The 23,869-nt window shown below is 38.8% G+C and overlaps 1 long non-coding RNA gene across 1 annotated transcript in view; it reads right to left on the bottom strand.

The window, feature by feature from the left end:
* The window catches only part of LOC146520668 (uncharacterized), a 489,613-nt gene extending 475,258 nt beyond the window's left edge, over positions 1-14,355 (bottom strand). The window contains exon 1 of the long non-coding RNA XR_014873604.1: positions 12,668-14,355. This is a non-coding gene — a long non-coding RNA (uncharacterized LOC146520668). The remainder of the gene's footprint in view (positions 1-12,667) is intronic.
* Between the last annotated feature and the right edge of the window lie 9,514 nt (positions 14,356-23,869).

Raw genomic sequence — 23,869 nt, 5'->3', positions numbered from 1 at the left:
AATAGATATTGAAAAGATAAATACAAGTTGAATAGTTGAATGTCTTGTCTTCGTTTTAAAGTTTGAATGGTGGCTCTATGTCAACGTATGTGGAAGTAGTAAGAGTTTAAAAATGAGTAAGTTGAATGAGGATTTGAAGGGTCTCCCCATTGAAATACATGGGAAATTTTTGTTGAAAAAAGTTGAATAAAATTAAAAATATAAATGTTAAAAATGAGAAAAATAGAAGCAGTCATGTCCAAAAGAAGAGGAATCTAACGGTGTTTGAATGGTTTTTCTAAGTTGAACGGTTTTGAAGGAGTAGGACTTCAAAAAACGTACGGAAGAATAAAATATAATAATAAATATGTAGAAGAACAATACTGTGAATGCTTTTACAAGCATTCACACTAATAACTAGAAAGTGCATTTTCTGAAGAAACTGCAGTGTGAATGCTTGAATCTGAATGTATGCACTGAAATGAATTAATTACTGAGTTTTAAATTAAAAAGTTTGAATGAAATAAAAAACAAAACAAAAAACAGAATTTAACCTGAAAACAAAAGTGCAGAACTTATTATAGCTGACGTTTACACAGAAAAAGTTGGAAAATAGCTGAAAATGTTTTAAATGTAAATTAGAAAAACCTAAGTAATGAGAAAAAAAATTTAGATCAGAAAACATCTGAATGAATATTAAAAGTTCATACTCTTTGAATCACTGAATGACTAAAATGTGATCACTCCACTTGGATCCACACAGTTTAAAATTTTTAAATGTTTGAGCTTTGAAAGACACAGTGTTGGAAAGAGAACAACGATGGCGACGTTTTGAGGGTAAAATGATGGCTGTAGAGCAAACACTGTGGACACAGCAGCAGTTGAAAGAGAAGTGTTTAAGATGAATCTTGGCAGAGTGAGAGAGAGCTCGTTAGGCAGGCAGGTGTGAGCCTGGCTGCTATAGAGACTGCACCCAATGGCTCCATACACACAGACATGCGCCTCACTTTTGATGCTTAAAATGAACAGAAAAGTCAGGCCGAAACAAATCGTTCCCAAATGAAAAGTACAGGTCGTATTGACAAAATTCTTTCACCGTGAGTGCCAGAAATGTCTGGTCTACTGAATTCTCAGTTTTCATGCCTGTGGAGTTTATTATATGGACGTGGTGACAGTGTAAAGACACCATGCTCTTCTGATTTTCAAATGAACCTTCTGAGCCATTTTAACATTAGAGTCTATGGAAGAGTTGGAGGGAGGAGGCTGTGCATTGGTGACATTTATGAAAGAACCATAACACCTATTACAATAATAAACACATTGGATGAAAGAGGACAGCGATGGCTACGTTTTGAGGGTAAAATCATACCTGTAGAGCAAACGCTGCGGACACAGCAGCAGTTTTTAAAAAAGATTTTAAGATTAATTTTTTCGCTCCTCTCACTCTAGCAGTTGAGCTGTCTCACTCTAGCGCCAACATTCCGTCCCATACACACCCATTATAAACTCTGAAACGGTTGAAAAAACATCATGAAACTTAAACTGGAACTGAAGAAAAAGTATAATAGATATTGAAAAGATAAATACAAGTTGAATAGTTGAATGTCTTGTCTTCGTTTTAAAGTTTGAATGGTGGCTCTATGTCAATGTATGTGGAAGTAGTAAGAGTTTAAAAATGAGTAAGTTGAATGAGGATTTGAAGGGTCTCCCCATTGAAATACATGGGAAATTTTTGTTGAAAAAAGTTGAATAAAATTAAAAATATAAATGTTAAAAATAAGAAAAATACAAGCACACTTGTCCAAAAGAAGAGGAATCTAATGGTGTTTGAATGGTTTTTCTAAGTTGAACGGTTTTGAAGGAGATAGATGCCAAAAAACGTACGGAACATGAAATAATAATAAATATGTAGAAGAACAATACTGTGAATGCTTTTACAAGCATTCACACTAATAAAGAAACAGAAGAACAATACTGTGAATGCTTTTCAAGCATTCACACTAATAAAGATTACAACAACAATACTGTGAATGCTTTTACAAGCATTCACACTAATAACTAGAAAGTGCATTTTCTGAAGAAACTGCAGTGTGAATGCTTGAATCTGAATGTATGCACTGAAATGAATTAATTGCTGAATTTTAAGTTAAAAATGTTGAATGAGTGGAAAAATACAGAAATTTTAACCTGAAAACAAAAGTGCTGAACTGCTAAAGCTGACATCCACACAGAAGAAGTTGGAAAACAGCTGAAAATGTTTTAATTGTAAATGAGAAAAACATAAGAAATGAGAAAACACAATTTAGAGTCAGAAAACATCTGAATGAATATTAAAAGTTCATAGTCTTTGAATCACTGAATAACTAAAATGTTATCCCTCCACTTGGATCCACACAGTTTAAAAAGTTTACATCTCTGAGCTTTCAAAGACACGGTGTTGGACAGAGAACAATGATGGCGACGTTTTGAGGGTAAAATGATGGCTGATGAGCAAACACTGTGGACACAGCAGCAGTTAAAAGAGAAGTGTTTAAGATGAATAATGGCAGAGTGAGACAGAGCTCGTTAGGCAGGCAGGTGTGAGCCTGGTTGCTATTATTTATTGTGTGGATGCTTTTAAAAGCATCCACACAATAAAGAGAAACAGGAAAACAATAGTGTGGATGCCTTAAAGCATCCACACAATAAAGAGAAACAGGAAAACAATAGTGTGGATGCCTTAAAGCATCCACACAATAAAGAGAAACAGGAAAACAATAGTGTGGATGCCTTAAAGCATCCACACAACTAGAAAAATTTGCATTTCCTGCGAAAATGCAGTGTGGATGCTTTAAAGCTTAAGCTGTTTGCAAAAACTAGCTGAAAAAGCTGAAAAGTTGCAGAAATTGTAAAAACTTTGCAGAAACAAAGGAACTTTGCTAAAAAGTAATAACTTAGCAGAATTGCAATATCTTAGAGGAAACATAATACTTGGCAGAAATACAATAGCATAGCATAACTTGGCAGAAATATTGTAACTTACCAGAAACATGATAACTTCTCAAATATACAAGAATTTAGGAGAAATAGTATAAGATAACAGAAAGAATATATTTAGCCAAAAATACTTAAACATTACAGAAACACTATGATTTAGAAAAATAGTACAACATAGCAGAAATACTGTGATTTACCAGAGACACTGTGATGAACTATGAATATTGTAATTTTAAATTAATACTATGTTTTAGCACAAATACTATAATTTGACAGAAATACTATCATTTGGCAGAAATACTATGTTTCAGCACAAATACTCTGGTTTAGCACAAATATTATAACATAGCAGAAATACAATTATATAGCAGAAATGCTATATTTAGAAAGAGAAATATAATATAGTAGAAATAATATGATTTAGCAGAAATACTGTAATCAGCACATATACTGTAACATGACAGAAATTCCTCCACTTAGTAGTAATACTATAACATAACACAAATGTTATGATTTGGCACAAAAACCATGATTTGGCAAAAATACTATGATTTAGCAGAAATACTATGATTGAGCAGAAGTACTAAGATGTAGTAAAAGTACTTTGATTTAACAGAAATACAATTATGGAGGAGTAATACTTGAAAATGGGAGAAATATTGATACACACACACATACACAGAGCCTAAAGGGAACAGTATTTGTGCCATGGAGTGTTAACAAGAATGTGAGGTCCATATTAGAAAAGCTGGTAAAATCATAAAAGTTTGCAGAATTGTAATAAATAATCAATATGAATTACTGGTCTGTGATAGTGTATTAATTTGTAGGGGAAAAAAACATGTTGACCAAGGTGTAATTGAACCCAGGACCTTTGTGTTGCAGACCCGTGTCACTACCAACTGCGCCACTGGGGAAGAGAACAGGCGCCTGGAAAACAGGGTGATGAACAGTCAGAATTAGATCGCGGTGAGAGGCGAAAAACGCAGTTTTTTTGGAGTTACAAAACGTTGTGTAACTCAAAAACTAGGTGGACTAGAAACATAATTCTTGTACTGGGTGAATCAGCGGACTTTGGTGTACTTTGACTGCGATTTTCATTGCTCTTTGTACAACCGTTGCTGAGATATGACGAGAGAAGAAACGGCACACCTCAGATATGATTGGCTGGCTGCGAAGCCGTGCAGGCCCCAATATGCAAATTTGAATGCCTCAGCCCTCAGATATGATTGGCTGTCTGGGAAGCCGTGCAGGCTCTGATTTGTAAATTTGAATGTCTCAGTACTCAGAGAGGATTGGCTGCCTGGGGACCTGGCAGTAATATATAGAAATAGTATGATTAAGCATGAATACTACATTTAGTATAAATACTATGTTTTAGCACAAATAGTATAAAAAGCAGAAATACTATATTAAGCAGAAATACTATAATTTAGCAGAAATACTATAATTTAGCAGAAATACTATATTAAGCAGAAATACTATAAAAAGCAGAAATACTATATTAAGCACAAATCCTATATTAAGCACAAATCCTATAAAAAGCAGAAATACTATATTAAGCACAAATCCTATAAAAAGCAGAAATACTATATTAAGCACAAATCCTATTGAAAGCAGAAATACTATATTAAGCACAAATACTATAATTTAACAGAAATACTATAAAAAGCAGAAATACTATAATTTAGCAAAAATACTATAAAAAGCAGAAATACTATAATTTAGCAGAAATACTATAAAAAGCAGAAATCCTATATTAAGCAAAAATACTATAAAAAGCAGAAATAATATAAAAAGCAGAAATACTATAATTTAGCAGAAATACTATATTAAGCACAAATACTATATTAAGCACAAATACTATAAAAAGCAGAAATACTATCATTTAGCAGAAATACTATAAAAAGCAGAAATACTATCATTTAGAAATACTATAACACACACAGAAAGAGAGAGAAGCAAGTTTTTAAGTCAGTCAAGCAGCCTGGGATCTGCTAAATTTGAATCCACCAATCAGAGAGGCTGTGTACTTTTTCCCCGCCAAAACAGGTGCAGCCTTTTTTACACACGCAGCAGAGAGACAGGATTTTTGCAGTCTATTTCTCATAGTGAGGACTAAACTCAAACAAATGACCATAATTTCCTAACCGTAGGGGCTAGAACGGTCATTCTTACACTGTTTTGTTCAGAAGAGATGGGGGAATCTTCAAGTGTTGACAATTTATCATTAAAATATGAATTATTAAAGATATTTGACTTGTAATGCACCATAACTGAGTAGAGGCGAAGCAAAAACTGTCTTGACTTGCCCTAAAACAACTCTTTCTAACTCTAAATCTATTTGGAGTATCGATATCATTCTTTCACCGTAAGAGACAGCAGGCTTTGGTGAACAGTCATGGAAATTTTCAGGTCTCTGTGGAAATCCAAAAAAAAGATATGACGAGAGAAAAAATTGCCTCATTTCCAGAGTTTGAAATCTGAAGAAATCTGAGTGAAGGACGAATTTCCTACCCTCAAACAAGTCTAACTCATCTCAAAACGGTAATAGGTGAGAAAATAATTCTTGAATTGTGAGCGTCAGGAGTGTCTGAAGATATACTCGGACAAGCCTTATGTCTTAACTTCGCTTCGTTAAGGAGATATGACGATTCGAATATGCCTCTCATTACAGAAATCAAGCGGTGATTTTGAACAAACTCTCCATTGACTTTCTATGGAGAGTTTTGAGACTTTGTGTTGGTCTGAGGAGATTTGCCAAAATTCTATAAATCCCACAACAATGATAGTGACATTTTCTGAAAGCCAGCAAAAATACCTACGTCTTGATGTATAATTTGTGGAAGTTGAGTGAAAATTGAGCAAGTAGCAAGAAGTTGTTCGGACATGAAGAGAAGACTGCGAAACCTACAGTGGCACAGTGAAAGCCAAGTGCATAGCAACCATAACAACCCATGTATTTTCTGAAAAATCACAATTTTGCAACTGAAAACTTTAAGAGGGATAAAAATAAAACGGTAAAAGATTTGAAAAAGCTGATTTATACCTGAATAGCCCAATAGTTTGAGAACATTTTAAAGTTTGAATGGTTGTTCTAAGTGAAAATATGAGGAAGTAGTTAAGTTTCAAAAACTTGACTTTCTATGGAGAGTTTTCAGAGTTTGTGTTGATCTGAGGAGATTTGCCAAAATTCTATAAATTCCACAACAATGATAGTGACATTTTCTGAAAGCCAGCAAAAATACCTACATTTTGATGTATAATTTGTGGGAGTTGAGTGAAAATTGAGCAAGTAGCAAGAAGTTGTTCGGACATGAAGAGAAAATTGCCAAAGGTACAGTGGCTCACTTAGAACCAACTGCATAGATACAATAACAACCCATGTATTTTGTGAAAAATCACAAAGATGAAACTCAAAACTTGAAGAGGGATAAGATGAAAATGGTAACAGATATGAAAAAGCTGAATCATACATGAATAGCCCAATAATTTGTGAACATTTTAAAGTTTGAATGGTTGTTCTAGGTGAAAGTATGAGGAAGTACTTAAGTTTCAAAAACAAGCAAGTTCTAGCAGAATTGCGGAAGTTTTCCATTCATTTCAATGGGACAAATTAAAGGAAAAAAGCTTAATATTTTAAAAAGTATAATAGCAAAAAATAGCAAAAGTCATAGCCCACATTAGCAGAAATAGCAGAATAGTTTAAAATTTGAACGGTGAAAATCGGCTGAAAATTGTGGAAGTAGTTAAGTGTCAAAAAACGTACAAAACTGAGTGAACTTGGCTTTAAGTGACTTACAGGTTTCTTTGAAAAATACTTTCTTATATCCAGGTTCTTCCTTTTTGCTGCCGTCGACCTCTCCTCCTCGCAGCGCAGGCTTGCCGCTGCTAAAACTAAACAGAGCTCCCTGAAAGGCACAGCCAATGACATTGACCATATTTGTCACATGACGTAGGACTCCAGTAGAGAACGTAATTTAACTCTTTCTGCACCGCTGGGTGAATGAGACGTCGACAGATGTTTTTTTCTTTCTATCGGGTTAGTTTTTCTTTACTCGAAGAGATCAAATTATTGGTGGGGACAATTCAATAATCCTGGATATTGGTGGGGACATGTCCCTTCCGTCCATGCCAAATCTACGCGCTTGTGTCTAACTAAAGCTAGCCAACAAGCAACAAACCAGAGGAAAGTTTTACCTCAGAAATGAACTAAAGAAATTCCACACTCTTAAACATCCCAGAGACATTTTCATGCATTGTCAGCTTAATATCTCCCCATCTTATCTTAATGACCTTGTAGTACCATATCACCGTATTAGAGCACTTCGCTCTCACACTGCAGGCTTACTTGTTGTTCCCAGAGTATTTAAAAGTAAAATGGGAGGGAGAGCCTTCAGTTTTCAGGCCCCTCTTCTGTGGAACTCGCTTCCAGTTTGGATTCGGGAGACAGACACTATCTCTACTTTTAAGATTAAGCTTAAAACTTTCCTTTTTCCTAAAGCATATAGTTAGGGCTGGGTCAGGTCAGTTATGCTGCAATAGACGTAGGCTGCCCGGGGATTCCCATAATGTATTGAGTTTTTCCTTTCCAGTCACCTTTCTCATTCACTATGTGTTAATAGACCTCTCTGCATTGAATCATATCTGTTATTAACCTCTGTCTCTCTTCCACAGCATGTCTTTATCCTGTTTTCCTTCTCTCTCCCCAACCAGTCGCAGCAGATGGCCCCGCCCCTCCCTGAGCCTGGTTCTGCCGGAGGTTTCTTCCTGTTAAAAGTGAGTTTTTCCTTCCCACTGTTGCCAAAGTGCTTCCTCATAGGGGTGTCATATGATTGTTGGGTTTTCTCTGAATCTATTATTGTACAATCTACTGTGCAATATAAAGCGCCTTGAGGCGACTGTTGTTGTGATTTGGCGCTATATAAATAAAATTGAATTGAATTGAATATGATGGGCACTTTGTGCTGTTTACACTTGTTTGTGAAGCTCTGTGAAATATTCACTGTTGATTTTTGTTAAAATTATTCATATTTTATTTTAAATAAAGAATCTTTTGTATATTTAAGTTAAGCGACCTTGTGGCTCTAACTGCTCAGTGTATCTTTCTCTCCTAAAGCCCTCTTACAAAGTCTGGTTCAGATCAGATCTTACAAACATTTCAGTATTCTGCAAACCTCAGATATATTGGTATGTTCTGTTGCTCTTTGATCTTTGTCTATGTAATTTTGCTGTTTTAAAGATAGCTGAGACTTGTTGAAGTCTTGAGTATTTCATTTTATTTCATGCCATAATTTTATAAATGTTTTACAAGGTAAAATAACCCTAAGCATAGATGTTGTCACACAAAATACCCATCGAACAAGTAGTACTTGCCTGAATTGCCACCACTTACCCCCTCCCTGAGGCCATGTATATATATTGCATACTAAGGAGGAGCAATGCATAAACTTTACTTACTAATGCTTAAATTGTGTCATTTTTATAAACTGTTTATTAGGGCAAATGTTTTCATGAATGGTCAAAATGAATTATGATGAATTGTGAATTATTATTATTTCTATCCTTTAATTAGTGAGGTAATAAAGGAACAGTGAACCTAATTTCCTTAGCTTTTAGCTTTTTGAGAATTGAAACATCTCACATTTCCGACTGGGAACTCGGAAATTACGAATACCGACTTCATCCGGAACACATCATGGCCTCTACAGAGATACTTCCGGAAACACTGATATTAATAGTTGTGTTTCTCTTTCAGAAGGCACATGTCCCAGGTTCAGGGTGGAGAGAGGTATCAGGCAGGGCTGCAGCATCTCACCTCTTTTATTCATTATAGCCACTGAATTACTTGCTATTACTGTCATAAATTCAAACATCAAAGGATTAGACATAAATGACCACAAATTAATAATAAGTCAGCTTGCTGATGATACAACAATCTTTCTAAAAAATAAAGAACAAATTCCATTGGCCTTGGATACAATAAAGGTCTTTTCTGATGCTTCTGGACTACGCCTGAACCTGGACAAATGTGAACTCATGAGTATCCACAATTGTTCTCACTCTTTTTTGTACAATATATCTGTCAAAACTGAAATCAAATATCTTGGAATCTGGATTACTAAATGCATGGCTGATAGTGAAGAAAAGAATATTCAGAATACAATTGACAAATGCAAAAAAACTCTAAACCATTGGCTACAGAGAGATTTAACGTTGTTCGGCAGGACCAAGGTTGAATCTTTGTCCAGATTAATCTATCCAGCTTATTCCCTAGCCATCCCACCAAGAATTATAAAAGACGTCAATAAGGTGAATTTTAATTTCATATGGAAAAATAAACATCATTATATCAGTAAACGGGACTTGATAAAAGACTATGAAGAGGGGGGTTTAAAAGCAATCGATTTTGAAATAATGAATGGCATTTTAAAGATTAATTGGCTCCGATCTTTCTTAAAAAATGATAATGAGATCTGGTTCTTGATACCATCTCTTATTTTCAACAAAGTTGGGGGGATCCAATTCCTTTTAGTGTGTGATTTTGAAATTTGTAAACTACCCATAAAACTTTCCAAATTTCATCAACAAGTTTTGTTAAATTGGAAATTAATGTTTAAACATAACTTTAGTCCCCACAACGTTCCACTGTGGAATAATAGGGTGATATTGAATCGGGGGAAATCTATGTGTGTGGAAGAATGGATGACAAAACAAATTTGGTCTGTGGCACATATAATGGATGAAAATGGAGATATACTTGAATTAAACAGGCTTAATGAGAAATATGACATGAGTTGCTCGCTCGAGCTCTATAAAAAGGTTTCGCAGAATATCCCAATAGTCCTTGTAAATTCGATAAAGAACAATTTTTCAAATATACCGACTCCAAATTTACATAAAATTTAACTAGATGGTCTTGACTTGGTTAATGAAAAATGCAATAATCGGTTTTTGAGGAGGTATTTGGTTAACACCTTATATCCAGGTAGGACAAAACATTCACTCTTTAAAGATTATAACAAATCTGGGATCTCGTTGATCAGAACCAAATATTTAAAATTTCCAATTCCCCCCAAATTTAAAGAAGTCCATTTTAGAACTACAAAAAATATTTACCCCTCCAATGAATTTTTGAGAGACAGATTTAAGTTTGTGTTAGACAACTGTTATATTTGTAAAACAACTTCGGAAACAACAGAGCACATGTTCTATGGGTGTGTGACAATCCAGGATTTGTGGAAATCTCTCCATGTCCTAATATTGTCCCAGTATGGAAATATTGATTTTTGGTCTTTTCAAAATACTCAAATTGGAGTAATCCTTAAGGATAAAAGTAGTGAATTTTTAGTTAACAATCTCATTATTATAACAAAGTATTACATTCATAAATGCCAATATGCTAAATCCCCCCCTTCATGGCCTGCTCTTAAAAACGAACTCTCCCTGTTCCGTAAATCTCTTAAGCTCATAAATAAGCCCCAAGCAATCAAATTGCATAGATTTTTAGAAGAGTTTGATTTTTCTTAGCCCCTTAATTAAGTTATGTGCCTTGTTTATGGAACCTCACTTTTAGAGATTTTATGATCCCCCTTGTCTCGTTTATTTCTGTTCCTTGTTTTTCATTCTTTTTTATTGTTATTTATTTTTGTATTGGTTATTCATCTTTTTATATTATTATTATTATGTAGATGTGTGTGTATAGATGTGTGCGTATGCATGTGTATATGCATATATATATGTGTGTATGTATATATATGTATGTATGTATGTATGTTTGCTTTCAGTTATTGTCGATTTCATTGTGGTATACTAACTGCACTGTGGCAGTGATGTGTATTCCTCTGATTGGGAGAAAAGAAAAAGGAGGTGTGATTCTGTTCTGAATGATTCAATATGTCGCTTGTCTCTTTGAGATTGTCATTGTTATTGTTCTATTGTTCTAAATAAAGTTCATGAAAAAATAAAATAAAATAAAAAAATACAGAGATACTTCCGGGTCACGTGTCAAAGAAGTTTCCTAAGCAAAAATGGACGAATAGAACGCACTTTTTTTTTTTTAACTTTATGAAGATGAAGTATACAAAACAACAGAACATGAACACAAAAAGCCAGGGGTAAAAGAAAAAGGTAACAATTATAAGAATACACGCAAAAATTCACATACATATATTGTTTTGAGAGCACGAACAGAACGCACTGTCGCTACCATTGACTGTAGAAAACATGGACGACGCGACCCCGCCTCCTACCATTGTGCAAAAATGAAGCCAAAATACCCCGCTTGTGGAGGCTGCCATCTTGCAAATTTGGAGCCAGAGTCTGCGCAGTAGTGACTTGAGGTGGAGCGACTGTGTAACGCTCCCGCCCACACACCCGCTGGACGTGACCGCAAACACGCCCCCCTACACTTTTTACGTAGCCCGGCTGCTCGAGTTTTTTTGCTGGTTTACCGCGACTGATGACTCGTTTAATTAAGGTAAATACAACCATGTCACTGTTATAAAAAAGACACACAGCTTATCATCTTATAGTTCTAAAATCACTCTGTTGTTAATTCGTTAGTTAGCTTAGCCGGTAGCATACGCATTGTGTTGAAGGCTTGTTGCTAGCTAGTTAGCGATGCTACACACCTGCTACTCTTAATAGTCTTCAACACTTGTGGTTTTTTTTATCCATTTTTAGACAGCGATGAGATCAGCTGCACACTCCACAGAGGCCCAGAGTTACTGTTAATATCAAAAATATAATGCTGTCCTTTGAGATTTTAACATAAGACTGTGAGTGTAATGGATCTAAAACTGTTTAAATCTCTACAGCCTGGTAACATGGAGACTTTAAAAACAGCAGCAGGTTTCAGTAGTGTAGTCTAATTTGTTCTTTTCATTTAATAATAGAGTCCATATTATATCAACAGCTACATTTACCCTGGAGATAAACTAGTGAGGGAGACCATCAGGACTAAGCTGGGTTTCCTGGGTGCAGAGGTTTGGAGAAACTTCTTTCATCACAGCTGTCCTGTGCCATAAGTTCTGTTGACCCGCTGTAAGAGGCATCATTTAAGAAACACCAGGAAGACTGAAGCTCATGGCAGTGATCAAGCAGGACTCATGATCTTCACCAGCAGCTCCCTGACAGGGAAATCTTCAGCACTCCTCCGTAGGCCCGCCCCAGGAGATGGATAAACCCAGCATTTCATCAACACTGTGATGAGACCTTTGGTTTGTGTAATGTAATAAACACTCAGATACTCCCCAGAGGCTCCGGACTTTTACATAAAGATATTATATTCAGTCCTGTAGAAAGTTATATATTTAAAAATATGTGATCCTCTCTGGTTACTCTGGTATGAATAACTCTGAATCACTTCATGGTAAATAACACACTATCTGCAAAAAACTGTGAAAGAATTCCAGATGACAAGTTTGTAGTTCAACATACAAGTGACGACCTTTGACCTTCATCAGGTTTTATTTAATTGTGTTAGACAAAATCTCATATGCTCTTCATGCAGCTGAGTACATCAAGTGTTTAAAACGGAAGCTGTGCAGGTCTGAGATCAGCAGCTTTGTGAAACACCAAACTGAGGTCCTGTTAATGCTGATATATAGTGACACAGGTACATGAGTGATTAATCCTTTTGTTTTTTTTGTCTTTAACTTTATCAATAAAACAACTGCAGCTTTCACTACAGCACATGTGGTACTTTAACCTTTGTACTGTTTTCATCAGTTCATTTTACAGTTAACATATGAACATGTTGGATGATCTGTCTGCTGTCACTCGATGGGGCTGAGGTCTGAATCTGAGGGCAGCTCCTGTAATCACAAAGACAACAGAACCATCAAGCTCAGATATAAATAAATAAATTTTAAATAAATTTTATCCCTCAATATTGAAATAAAGCTGATTCTTCTGTCCTCACACACTCAGGATCTGAAGTTCTTCTCTTACATTTTTTCAGTACAGTATTACAGTACACTACAGTACTTTAATCCATAGTTCCTGATTAATGAGGAGTTACTGAAGTACAAGCTTTTAAAAAAAATTGTTTCTGTCTTTACAGATGTGGCAAGAGACTGAAAACATGCTGTTGTTTGCACATATTTAATATTCAGCTCTGCACAGGAGCTGAAGCAAGGTGCAGCCTGTTGCTTTTACAGTATAATATAATACTTGTAATAAAAGTACAGTAATTAGTGACTGAGCAGCCCGGGGCGTTTCTCTTGATTTCTTCAGTAAATTCATTCACCTGCACAGATTAGCTAAACGAACCCTGACAGCCGAGTGCTCATTTTAGCTAGCTAGGTCTCAGGAGCTAGCTATGGACGGTAGTTACGGATTAGCTTACAAACACATTTAACTTACCGAAAAAGTGCAGCGGGGCCTCGGGTCCTTCTGTCAGGTAGTCCAGTTTACTGAAGAACACCTCAGGCTGTCAGGTTAAAACACTCGGTCGTGTTTTCGTAGCGTAAACGCTGGTCCTCCTCTCAGAGCCTACGCTCTATCTGCTATTCGCGAACAGAGATACGCAAGTTTCTCCGTGACTGCAGCTGTCAGTCAAAGCTCTTATGATGACGTTGCACCCCAATTTAACATCACCGCGGTAGGAATTAGAATCAAACTTATGGGAAAGGAGACCCCTTGAACATCAATCAGCGTGAACAAAAGAAAGAATCTTTGGAAAAAAATTATCTAAGGAGAATTAATTTATTTTAGTCTGACCCCAGTCCCATCCGCTAACATAGAGGAGGCGGGGTTTATGACCTATACTGCAGCCAGACACCAGGGGGCGATAGAGACGTTTTGGCTTCATTTTTGGGGACCTGTCGCGTCGTCCATGTTTTCTACAATCAATCGCTCGCTGTGTCCCATTTCAGGGTCTGCACGCTTGAAGTATGCATTTTAAGTGCGGTTACGTCACCGCCACGCGACGACGGCTGTCCCAATTCGAAGTGTACTTGAAATGCATACTCCAAATGCGCCGTCGATTTCCCCAAATATCAAGCGTGGTCCGGTGCACGCTTCGTGGTCCCATATATCCCACAATTCATAGCGCAGCGGTGGGTGTGGATAATTTTGCCGCAAAATACGGCAGAAGGGAGCGGCCGAAAAGTGAACTGTCAAAAGTAAGTACTGAATATGACGTCACTTATTCATGTGCGAATGTTTAATAATGAAGAACATTAAAACATTGCTGTTGGCCACATGTCGGCAAAGTTATGTGACACTAGTGATGTTTGTACTTTCAGCATTAACTTGGTTTTAAAGCCTCTACTTCTAAATATACATATAGTCGACCTTAATCTTACAGAGAATCTGATGATTTTATGGATAATTAAAGTCAGTCATATATCCACAAACACAACAAGCTGAAAGTCAGTGATATATATATATATATATATATATATATATATATATATATATATATCATAATAATATCATAATAATCTGACAATACTATAATATTGGCCATATTATATTTACATTACCATAGTGAGATGACTTTAGCTAGTGAATAATAATTAGTTAATGTTTTTCATGAGACTAATCTTAAATGACTGTTCAGTACAGAAATGAAGCCCTTGAATCATGTTTTACAGTCCTGTGGTCTCAGCCTCAGATACTCAACTAATCAAAGTGATGTCAGAACAAAAATGAATGGCCAACAAAACAATTTTCTCCTTCATTTCTGTCAAACAAAGCTGTATGTAACGTGTCTCGCGGTTAGTATCATGGTTGCTAGGCAACCTGAACAGCGCGACGAAGCATATACCGTCCCATTTCACAAGCCTCTCACTTCCGCACTTCTCGTACTAATAGTACGCACCGTACGTAGTGCGCGTAGTGCGCGTAGTTCAAGCGTGCAGACCCTAAAATGGGACACAGCCGCTGTGTCCCAAGTATGCATTTTAAGTGCGGTTACGTCACCGCCACGCGACGACGGCTGTCCCAATTCGAAGTGTACTTGAAATGCATACTCCAAATGCGCCGTCGATTTCCCCAAATATCAAGCGTGGTCCGGTGCACGCTTCGTGGTCCCATATATCCCACAATTAATAGCGCGACGGTGGAACTTCCGTTTTCCGGCAATGGAGTAAGGTGTGTCGGCCACTAGCACCTGCCTAACTTTTTTAAAATTTTACTCTCTGAGCCCCATTTTGCTGTTAGATACGAATTGTTCGGGTCATTTGTAAGTGTCACGCTGGAAGGATGTCCAAGGGAAGGAGACAAATCGAGAAAAACCTTACTGGCGAGAGCTGTGCTAACGCTGGCGCAGCAGAGGATGCTAGTGCAGTCCTGAACCCGGCGCTTGTCGCCCTGCTCGAACAGCACAGAACAGCCATAGCCGCAGATTTTAAGGCTACATCGGATGTGATTAACGGTAAGCTGGACAAGATTCAAGCGGAAGTCGCAAATCAAGAACTACGAATTGGTGAGCTTGAATCGAACACAGTGGATGTTGTTCAGCGTTTAGCAGCGCTCGAAGCTAAGTATGATTCACTACAGGAGGAAAACAAACTTTTCAAAACTAAACTTTCCGACCTGGAGAGTAGAAGCAGAAGGCAGAACATCCGTCTGGTGGGTTTGCCGGAATCGGTGGAGCCGGGTCCACGGCCAACTGAGTTCTTTTCCCGGCTGCTGGTGGAGGTCTTCGGCGCACAAACTTTGCCATCCCCCCCGGAGCTTGACAGAGCCCACCGTAGCCTTATGCCCATACCGGGCCCTGATGGAAGGCCGCGCTCAGTCATTATCCGCTTCCACCGCTTCCAGATTAAGGAGCTGCTGATGAGGGAAGCACGGAGACGCCAAGGGACGTTAGAGTACTGCGGACATAAACTTCAGTTTTATGAGGATTACAACGCCGACGTCCAGAAGCAGCGAGCCCAGTATAAGGATGTTATGGCCGAGTTATACCGGAGAGGCCTTCGTCCTTCCCTTCTCTTCCCCGCCAGGCTCCGCATTACTCTTTCAGATGGGAAAATCCAGCGATTGGAGTCAGTTGAGGAGGCCTCTCGCTTCATTCAAACCATGGAAGAAAACCAAGGCTCTCCATCCTGAGTTGGACACTGTAGCCGGTTAGAGCACTCACCCTAATTTACAACTATAACGGGTCTGACTAGCCTAAGTGGCGTCCTCGTTGTGACTGACATTATACAGCCGCGCTGTTGGCATAGCAATATATTCTTTGCTGTTCATTTTAAGGTAAAACTGGTTCGTTGTTTGGTTGATTTGTTTTTGTTCTTTCTCTTCTTCGTGGCCTGAAAACTGAGACCCTGGCTCGAGTTTAGGGGCTACTGTTCAAGGGTGCAGGTATGATGCTAGTGGTACGGGGAGTTCTTGACTAATATGGGAAGAAAGCAGGGGCTTACGCGGTTGCTTTTTAATGCAACCTGCTGGGTGATATTGGTGGGTGGTATTGTTTTAGGGTTTTTTTTACACAGTGATATGTTATTGTATTGCATTTTCTTTCTGGGGTGGGGTTGGTTGTCATGTTTTTTTGGGGTTTGTTTTTGTTTGTTTGTTTTGTTTTGTTTTTGTCCCCTCCCTGCCCCCCTTGGACAACTCTGTACATAAAAATGTGGGACTTCCTCGATGAGCGGTAATCTTACCTTTGTTAGCTGGAATGTGAGGGGGTTGAACCACCCAATAAAGCGAAAGAGAGTCTTATCACGTCTGAAGCAATTTAAGCCCGGGGTAGTTTTTTTGCAAGAGACTCACTTGCAGGATTCAGATCACTCACACTTGGCAAAATGTTGGTCAGGACAGATGTTTCACTCTAATTTTAAAGCAAAGGCCAGGGGTACAGCTATTCTTATCGATCGGAACATCCCATTTGTTCCATCTAATGTTGTGTCAGACAAAAACGGACGGTTTATAATAGTGTCTGGCAAACTCTGCGACAGGTCTGTGACTTTGGCTAATCTTTATGCACCCAATTTTGATGATGTGCAATTTTTTCAACGCCTGTTCTCACACCTCCCGGATTTAAATACTCACTCTTTGATTCTGGGGGGCGATTTTAATCTTTATATGCATGCGGTATTAGATCGTTCATCCCCCAAACCTGCTACTCTTAATAAATCTGCAACTTATGTCAAGTCTTTTCTTGAAGATTATGGTCTCACGGATCCCTGGCGGTTTTTATTCCCTACTGGTAGAGATTATTCTTTCTTCTCACACGTACACCACACCTACAGTAGAATAGATTATTTTTTTATTGACAATTTGCTAATTAATAATATTAGATCCTGCAGCTATGAAAGTATTACTGTCTCTGATCATGCCCCCCTCGTGCTCAAAATAGCTTTTCAGGGCTGCGACTCTGTGAGAAAGCTCTGGAGACTGGATCCATTGCTGCTCATGGATGAACATGAGCAGCAATGGATTGTTTCTAACATCTCTTCTAAAGTTAAAATTTTTCTTACTGAGAATAGAACACCTGGTATGCCAAACAGGACTGTGTGGGAGGCTCTGAAGGCATTTCTGAGAGGAGAAATCATCTCAGTGGCAGCATTTAAAAGACAGTGTGATCAGCGGGACCAGAGGCTTATTTCAGACCAGATTTTAAACATCGACAGGCAGTACGCTCAGTCTCCATCACCGGCGCTATATAAAGAACGCTTAAGTTTACAAACCAAACTCAATCTACTTTCCACTCGACAAGTGGAAAGATGTCTGGTTAGGAACAAGAGCGATTTTTACGAACACGGTGGAAAGACTGGTAAGCTTTTGGCCACCCAACTGCGTGGTATTAGGGCTAAACAAATTATAACTGGCTTGAAGGCGGACGATGGAGTGGTGACTAGGGATCAGAAGGCGATTAATGACATTTTTTCTTCATTTTATTCTAAGTTATATACATCAGAATCTACTGTTAATGTAAAAGATTTACAGGGTTTTTTTGACTCCATTGATATGCCCTCGCTTTCCCCAGAGCTCAGACAGACTCTGGAAGCCCCTATCTCAAAGGCGGAAATTCAGGCGGCAATAGCATCTATGAAATCTGGGAAATCTCCAGGCCCTGATGGATTTTCTGCAGACTTTTATAAAATATTCTCGGACGATTTGGCCCCTTTCCTTTGCGAAGTTTTTACAGAGTCGCTAGACTCTGGGGCACTTCCTTCATCATGCTGCCAGGCCTGTATCACAGTGTTACTTAAGAAGGGCAAGGACCCGACTGACTGTGCTTCTTATAGGCCTATATCTCTGTTAAACACGGATGTTAAAATTCTGTCTAAGCTACTGGCGCACAGGCTGGAAAAAATTCTTCCTGCTATAATATCTCCCGACCAAACTGGCTTTATAAAAAATCGGCACGCCTTCTTTAACATACGGCGACTTTTTAATATTATCTATGCCCCCAGCCATGTTGTGCCTGAATGCCTTGTTGCTATGGACGCGGAAAAAGCATTTGATAGGGTGGAGTGGGAATATTTGTTTTTTACTTTAGAATGGTTTGGGATGGGCCCCTTATTTTGCTCATGGATCAAACTTCTTTACGCAAGCCCCACGGCTTCAGTGGTAACTAACTGTCGCTACTCTGACCATTTTAGGCTCCACCGTGGAACGAGACAGGGCTGCCCTTTAAGCCCTTTGCTTTTTGCCCTTGCAATTGAGCCATTAGCAATTGCAGTCCGTGGTAATGGGGACATAAAGGGCATATGGAGGGGGGGGATTGAGCATAGAGTTTCACTGTATGCCGATGACCATCTTCTATTTCTTTCCAACCCGCTTACCTCCTTACCCGCTGTACTTAATATATTGAATGCTTTTAGTCGCCTCTCTGGATACAAAATTAATATGAATAAGAGTGAACTGTTTTTGATTAACGAGAGTGCTCAAAATCTGGATTTGGTAAATGTTCCCTTTAAAATAGTCACAGATCACTTTGATTACCTTGGGATATGTGTCACAAAGCAATTTAATTGTTTGTTTAAGAAGAATCTCCTCCCCCTGCTGGAACAGTGCAAGCACATGCTGTCCAGATGGTCCCCATTATCCTTATCTTTAATAGGTAGGATTAACTCAGTGAAAATGATGCTACTTCCAAAATTCTTATATGTTTTTCAATGTCTCCCTATTTTGATTCCAAAATCATTTTTTAAATCTCTAGACTCACTAATCACTTCATTTATTTGGAATGGTAAACCTCCCAAATTGAAGAAATCTATTCTTCAAAGGCCCAAGCCGGTTGGAGGTCTAGGCCTCCCTAATTTCCAGTACTATTATTGGGCCACCAATATCAGGTGTTTATTGTATTGGAGACACTACCATCTCGAACCGTCACCACCAGTTTGGGTTGCCATGGAGTCATATTCAAGTGGGAAAATTTCTCTACCTGCGCTTTAGGTTCATCACTCCCTTTGGTATTGCCTCTACCCAGTAACAATAGAGTTGTCCAGCAATCTCTTAGAATCTGGTCTCAGTTTAGGAAGAGTCTGGGTCTCCGGGCTTTCTCACTTCAAAGCCCAGTTGCAGCAAACCACCTATTTGTTCCCTCGATGGCAGATAATGCTTTTCATATCTGGCATAAAAAGGGCCTAAAATCCTTTGCAGACTTATATGAAGATGGACAATTTGTAAGTTTCTCTCAAATATCCGCCAAATTTGGCATAGCTCCAGCTCAGTTTTTTAGGTTCTTACAGGCCAGACACTACAAGCAGAGTGTGACAGCAGAATTCCCCCAGATGCCTCCACACAATCCAGTAGATGATTTTTTAATGGTAAACCCAACCTCAAGGGGCATAATATCAGCCTTGTACAGCTCAATTTCCAATTTACAAGGCTCTTCAGTAGCTGTTATCAAATCTAAATGGGAAAAGGACCTTACCTTTCGTATTACGGATGAACTGTGGGACTCTATCCTTGGCCAGGTTCACAATATATCAATGTGTGCTCGACATACACTCATCCAATTTAAGATAGTTCATCGGGGGCATTGGTCCAGGGATAGACTGGCACACATATACCCAGGGGTGGACCCAGCCTGTGTAAGGTGTGGGGGTGCCCCTGGTACATTGTTTCATATGTACTGGTCCTGCCCTTCTTTGTCCACCTTTTGGAAATCTGTTTTCCATACCATGTCTGAAGTCCTGCAGCATCAAATTGAACCAGAGCCATTCTGTGCTATGTTTGGTGCGGTCCAGAATCTGAATCTGTCCAACTCCAGACTCAAAACATTAAACTTTTCATTATTGTTGGCCAGGCGAGCTATACTGCTGAAGTGGAAAGACTCTTCTCCCCCCTCACACACGCAATGGCTAAAAGATGTAATGTCTTGTATGGATTTAGAAAAGATTAGATATACAGTTCGTGGGTCTAAAAATAAATTTTATAAACTGTGGTCCCCCTTTCTGGACTTCTTTGAAAGGCCCACAACTACTGTTACTGAGTAGTCCAAGGAACCCCCCCCCCCCCCCTTCTTGTTTTTTTTTTTTTTTTCCTTTTATGAGTCTGTTTGTTTTTTTCTGTTTGTTTTTTGGCTTAGTTGGGCAGCAGGCTGCCAATTATTTGTTGTTTTAGGGGTTAGGGTGGGAACAAGATTGAAATTTTGGAATATTCTGAAGCATTTTGTGTTATTGTATACATTGTATTGAACCTTTGTCTAATAAAAAGACCTTTGAAAGAAAAAAAAAAAAAGGAAGGATCTGTGCAATGAAAGCTGGAAAGTCACCAGGAATAGATAACCTCCCAGCAGGGTTTTATCACAAATTTAGAGATTTGCTACGTCCAAAAAAAAAAAAAAAAAAAGCGCGGCGGTGGGTGTGGATAATTTTGCCGCAAGAAGGGAGCGGCCGAAGAGTGAACTGTCAAAAGTAAGTACTGAATATGACGTCACTTATTCATGTGCAATGTTTAATAACGAAGAACATTAAAACATTGCTGTTGGCCACATGCCGGCAAAGTTGTGTGACATTAGTGATGTTTGTACTTTCAGCGGTAACTTGGTTTTAAAGCCTCTACTTCTAAATATATATATATATATATATATATATATATATATATATATATATATATATATATAGTCGACCATAATCTTACAGAGAATCTGATGATTTTATGGATAATTAAAGGCAGTCATATATCCACAAACAAAACAAACTGAAAGTCAGTGATTGATATATATACAGTGGGGCAAAAAAGTATTTAGTCAGCCACCGATTGTGCAAGTTCCCCCACTTAAAATGATGACAGAGGTCAGTAATTTGCACCAGAGGTACACTTCAACTGTGAGAGACAGAATGTGAAAAAAAAATCCATGAATTCACATGGTAGGATTTGTAAAGAATTTATTCGTAAATCAGGGTGGAAAATAAGTATTTGGTCAATAACAAAAATACAACTCAATACTTTGTAACATAACCTTTGTTGGCAATAACAGAGGTCAAACGTTTACTATAGGTCTTTACCAGGTTTGCACACACAGTAGCTGGTATTTTGGCCCATTCCTCCATGCAGATCTTCTCAAGAGCAGTGATGTTTTGGGGCTGTCGCCGAGCAACACGGACTTTCAACTCCCGCCACAGATTTTCTATGGGGTTGAGGTCTGGAGACTGGCTAGGCCACTCCAGGACTTTCAAATGCTTCTTACGGAGCCACTCCTTTGTTGCCCGGGCGGTGTGTTTTGGATCATTGTCATGTTGGAAGACCCAGCCTTGTTTCATCTTCAAAGTTCTCACTGATGGAAGGAGGTTTTGGCTCAAAATCTCACGATACTTGGCCCCATTCATTCTGTCCTTAACACGGATCAGTCGTCCTGTCCCCTTGGCAGAAAAACAGCCCCATAGCATGATGTTTCCACCCCCATGCTTCACAGTAGGTATGGTGTTCTTGGGATGCAACTCAGTATTCTTCTTCCTCCAAACACGACGAGTTGAGTTTATACCAAAAAGTTCTACTTTGGTTTCATCTGACCACATGACATTCTCCCAATCCTCTGCTGTATCATCCATGTGCTCTCTGGCAAACTTCAGACGGGCCTGGACATGCACTGGCTTCAGCAGCGGAACACGTCTGGCACTGCGGGATTTGATTCCCTGCCGTTGTAGTGTGTTACTGATGGTGACCTTTGTTACTTTGGTCCCAGCTCTCTGCAGGTCATTCACCAGGTCCCCCCGTGTGGTTCTGGGATCTTTGCTCACCGTTCTCATGATCATTTTGACCCCACGGGATGAGATCTTGCGTGGAGCCCCAGATCGAGGGAGATTATCAGTGGTCTTGTATGTCTTCCATTTTCTGATGATTGCTCCCACAGTTGATTTTTTCACACCAAGCTGCTTGCCTATTGTAGATTCACTCTTCCCAGTCTGGTGCAGGTCTACAATTCTTTTCCTGGTGTCCTTCGAAAGCTCTTTGGTCTTGGCCATGGCGGAGTTTGGAGTCTGACTGGTTGAGGCTGTGGACAGGTGTCTTTTATACAGATGATGAGGTCAAACAGGTGCCATTCATACAGGTAACGAGTGGGGGACAGAAAAGCTTCTTACAGAAGACGTTACAGGTCTGTGAGAGCCAGGGATTTTCCTTGTTTGAGGTGACCAAATACTTATTTTCCACCCTGATTTACGAATAAATTCTTTACAAATCCTACCATGTGAATTCATGGATTTTTTTTTCACATTCTGTCTCTCACAGTTGAAGTGTACCTCTGGTGCAAATTACTGACCTCTGTCATCATTTTAAGTGGGGGAACTTGCACAATCGGTGGCTGACTAAATACTTTTTTGCCCCACTGTATGTATGTATGTATGTATGTATGTATATATATATATATCATAATAATCTGACAATAAGCCATATGATATTTACATTACCATAGTGAGATGACTTTAGTCTCATGAACAACATTAACTAATTATTATTTACTAGCTAATCTTAAATGACTGTTCAGTACAGGAATGAAGCCCTTGAATCATGTTTTACAGTCCTGTGGTCTCAGCCTCAGATACTCAACTAATCAAAGTGATGTCATGACAAAAATGAATGACCAACAAAACATTTTTCTCCTTCATTTATGTCAAACAAAGCTGTATGAAACGTGTCTCACGGTTAGTATCATGGTTGCTAGGCAACCTGAACAGCGCGACGAAGCATGTACCGTCCCATTTCACAAGCCTCTCACTTCCGCACTTCTCGTACTTATAGTACGCACCGTACGTAGTACGCGTAGTGCGCGTACTTCAAGCGTGCAGACCCTGAATTGGGACACAGCTAATGGTCGCTACCCGATCCGTACCGGAAACCCGATCGGTACCCCGCATGCGCAAATCTTACGTCACTTCCTCTCTTTGACACGGTTAGCGCCCAGTTAGCTCCTAGCAGCTCTGCCTCCTTTTTGACTACCGGGACATTTAAACAATGGATAATCCGTATCCGCAACAAATTTTTGCTTTTCTCCTCAACAGAGAGCGTTCCCCGATTGAACAACAGCGCCGTAAAATAAGAAGAATGGTGCCTAATGACAGAGTTAATAATACAGACTTTATAATATGTCACATGAAGATTCAGCAGCCAGATGAAGTGTTTACTGGCAATTGACAGTGATAGCGGACATCATCATCACTATTCCAACAATCCTCTCCACACAGACAAGCATAAACACACTCGATTATCACTAAATCAAATTTAACACACGTTTGTAATGACGCCAATTCAGTTTACAATAGGGTTCATTCGCTCAGTCAGCAGGTGGCAGTATCCTCGCACACTGGGGAGTACACTGCCATTAAACGAACAGAAGAAGAAGAAAACCCCTGCACATGCGCCGTACGGATCAGAACAAAACAACATGAACACAAAAAGGCAGGGGTAAAAGAAAAAGGTAACAATTATAAGAATACACGCAAAAATTCACATACAGATATTGTTTTGAGAGCCTTTTTTTTGGTGGAGTCTGATATTGATTGAATGTACA

Source organism: Neolamprologus multifasciatus, chromosome 4 (genome assembly GCF_963576455.1).
Source record: "Neolamprologus multifasciatus chromosome 4, fNeoMul1.2, whole genome shotgun sequence".
Classification (NCBI taxonomy): Eukaryota; Metazoa; Chordata; class Actinopteri; order Cichliformes; family Cichlidae; genus Neolamprologus; species Neolamprologus multifasciatus.
The sequence above is the reverse complement of the archived record's forward strand: the minus strand, read 5'-3'. Positions and strand labels throughout refer to the sequence as shown.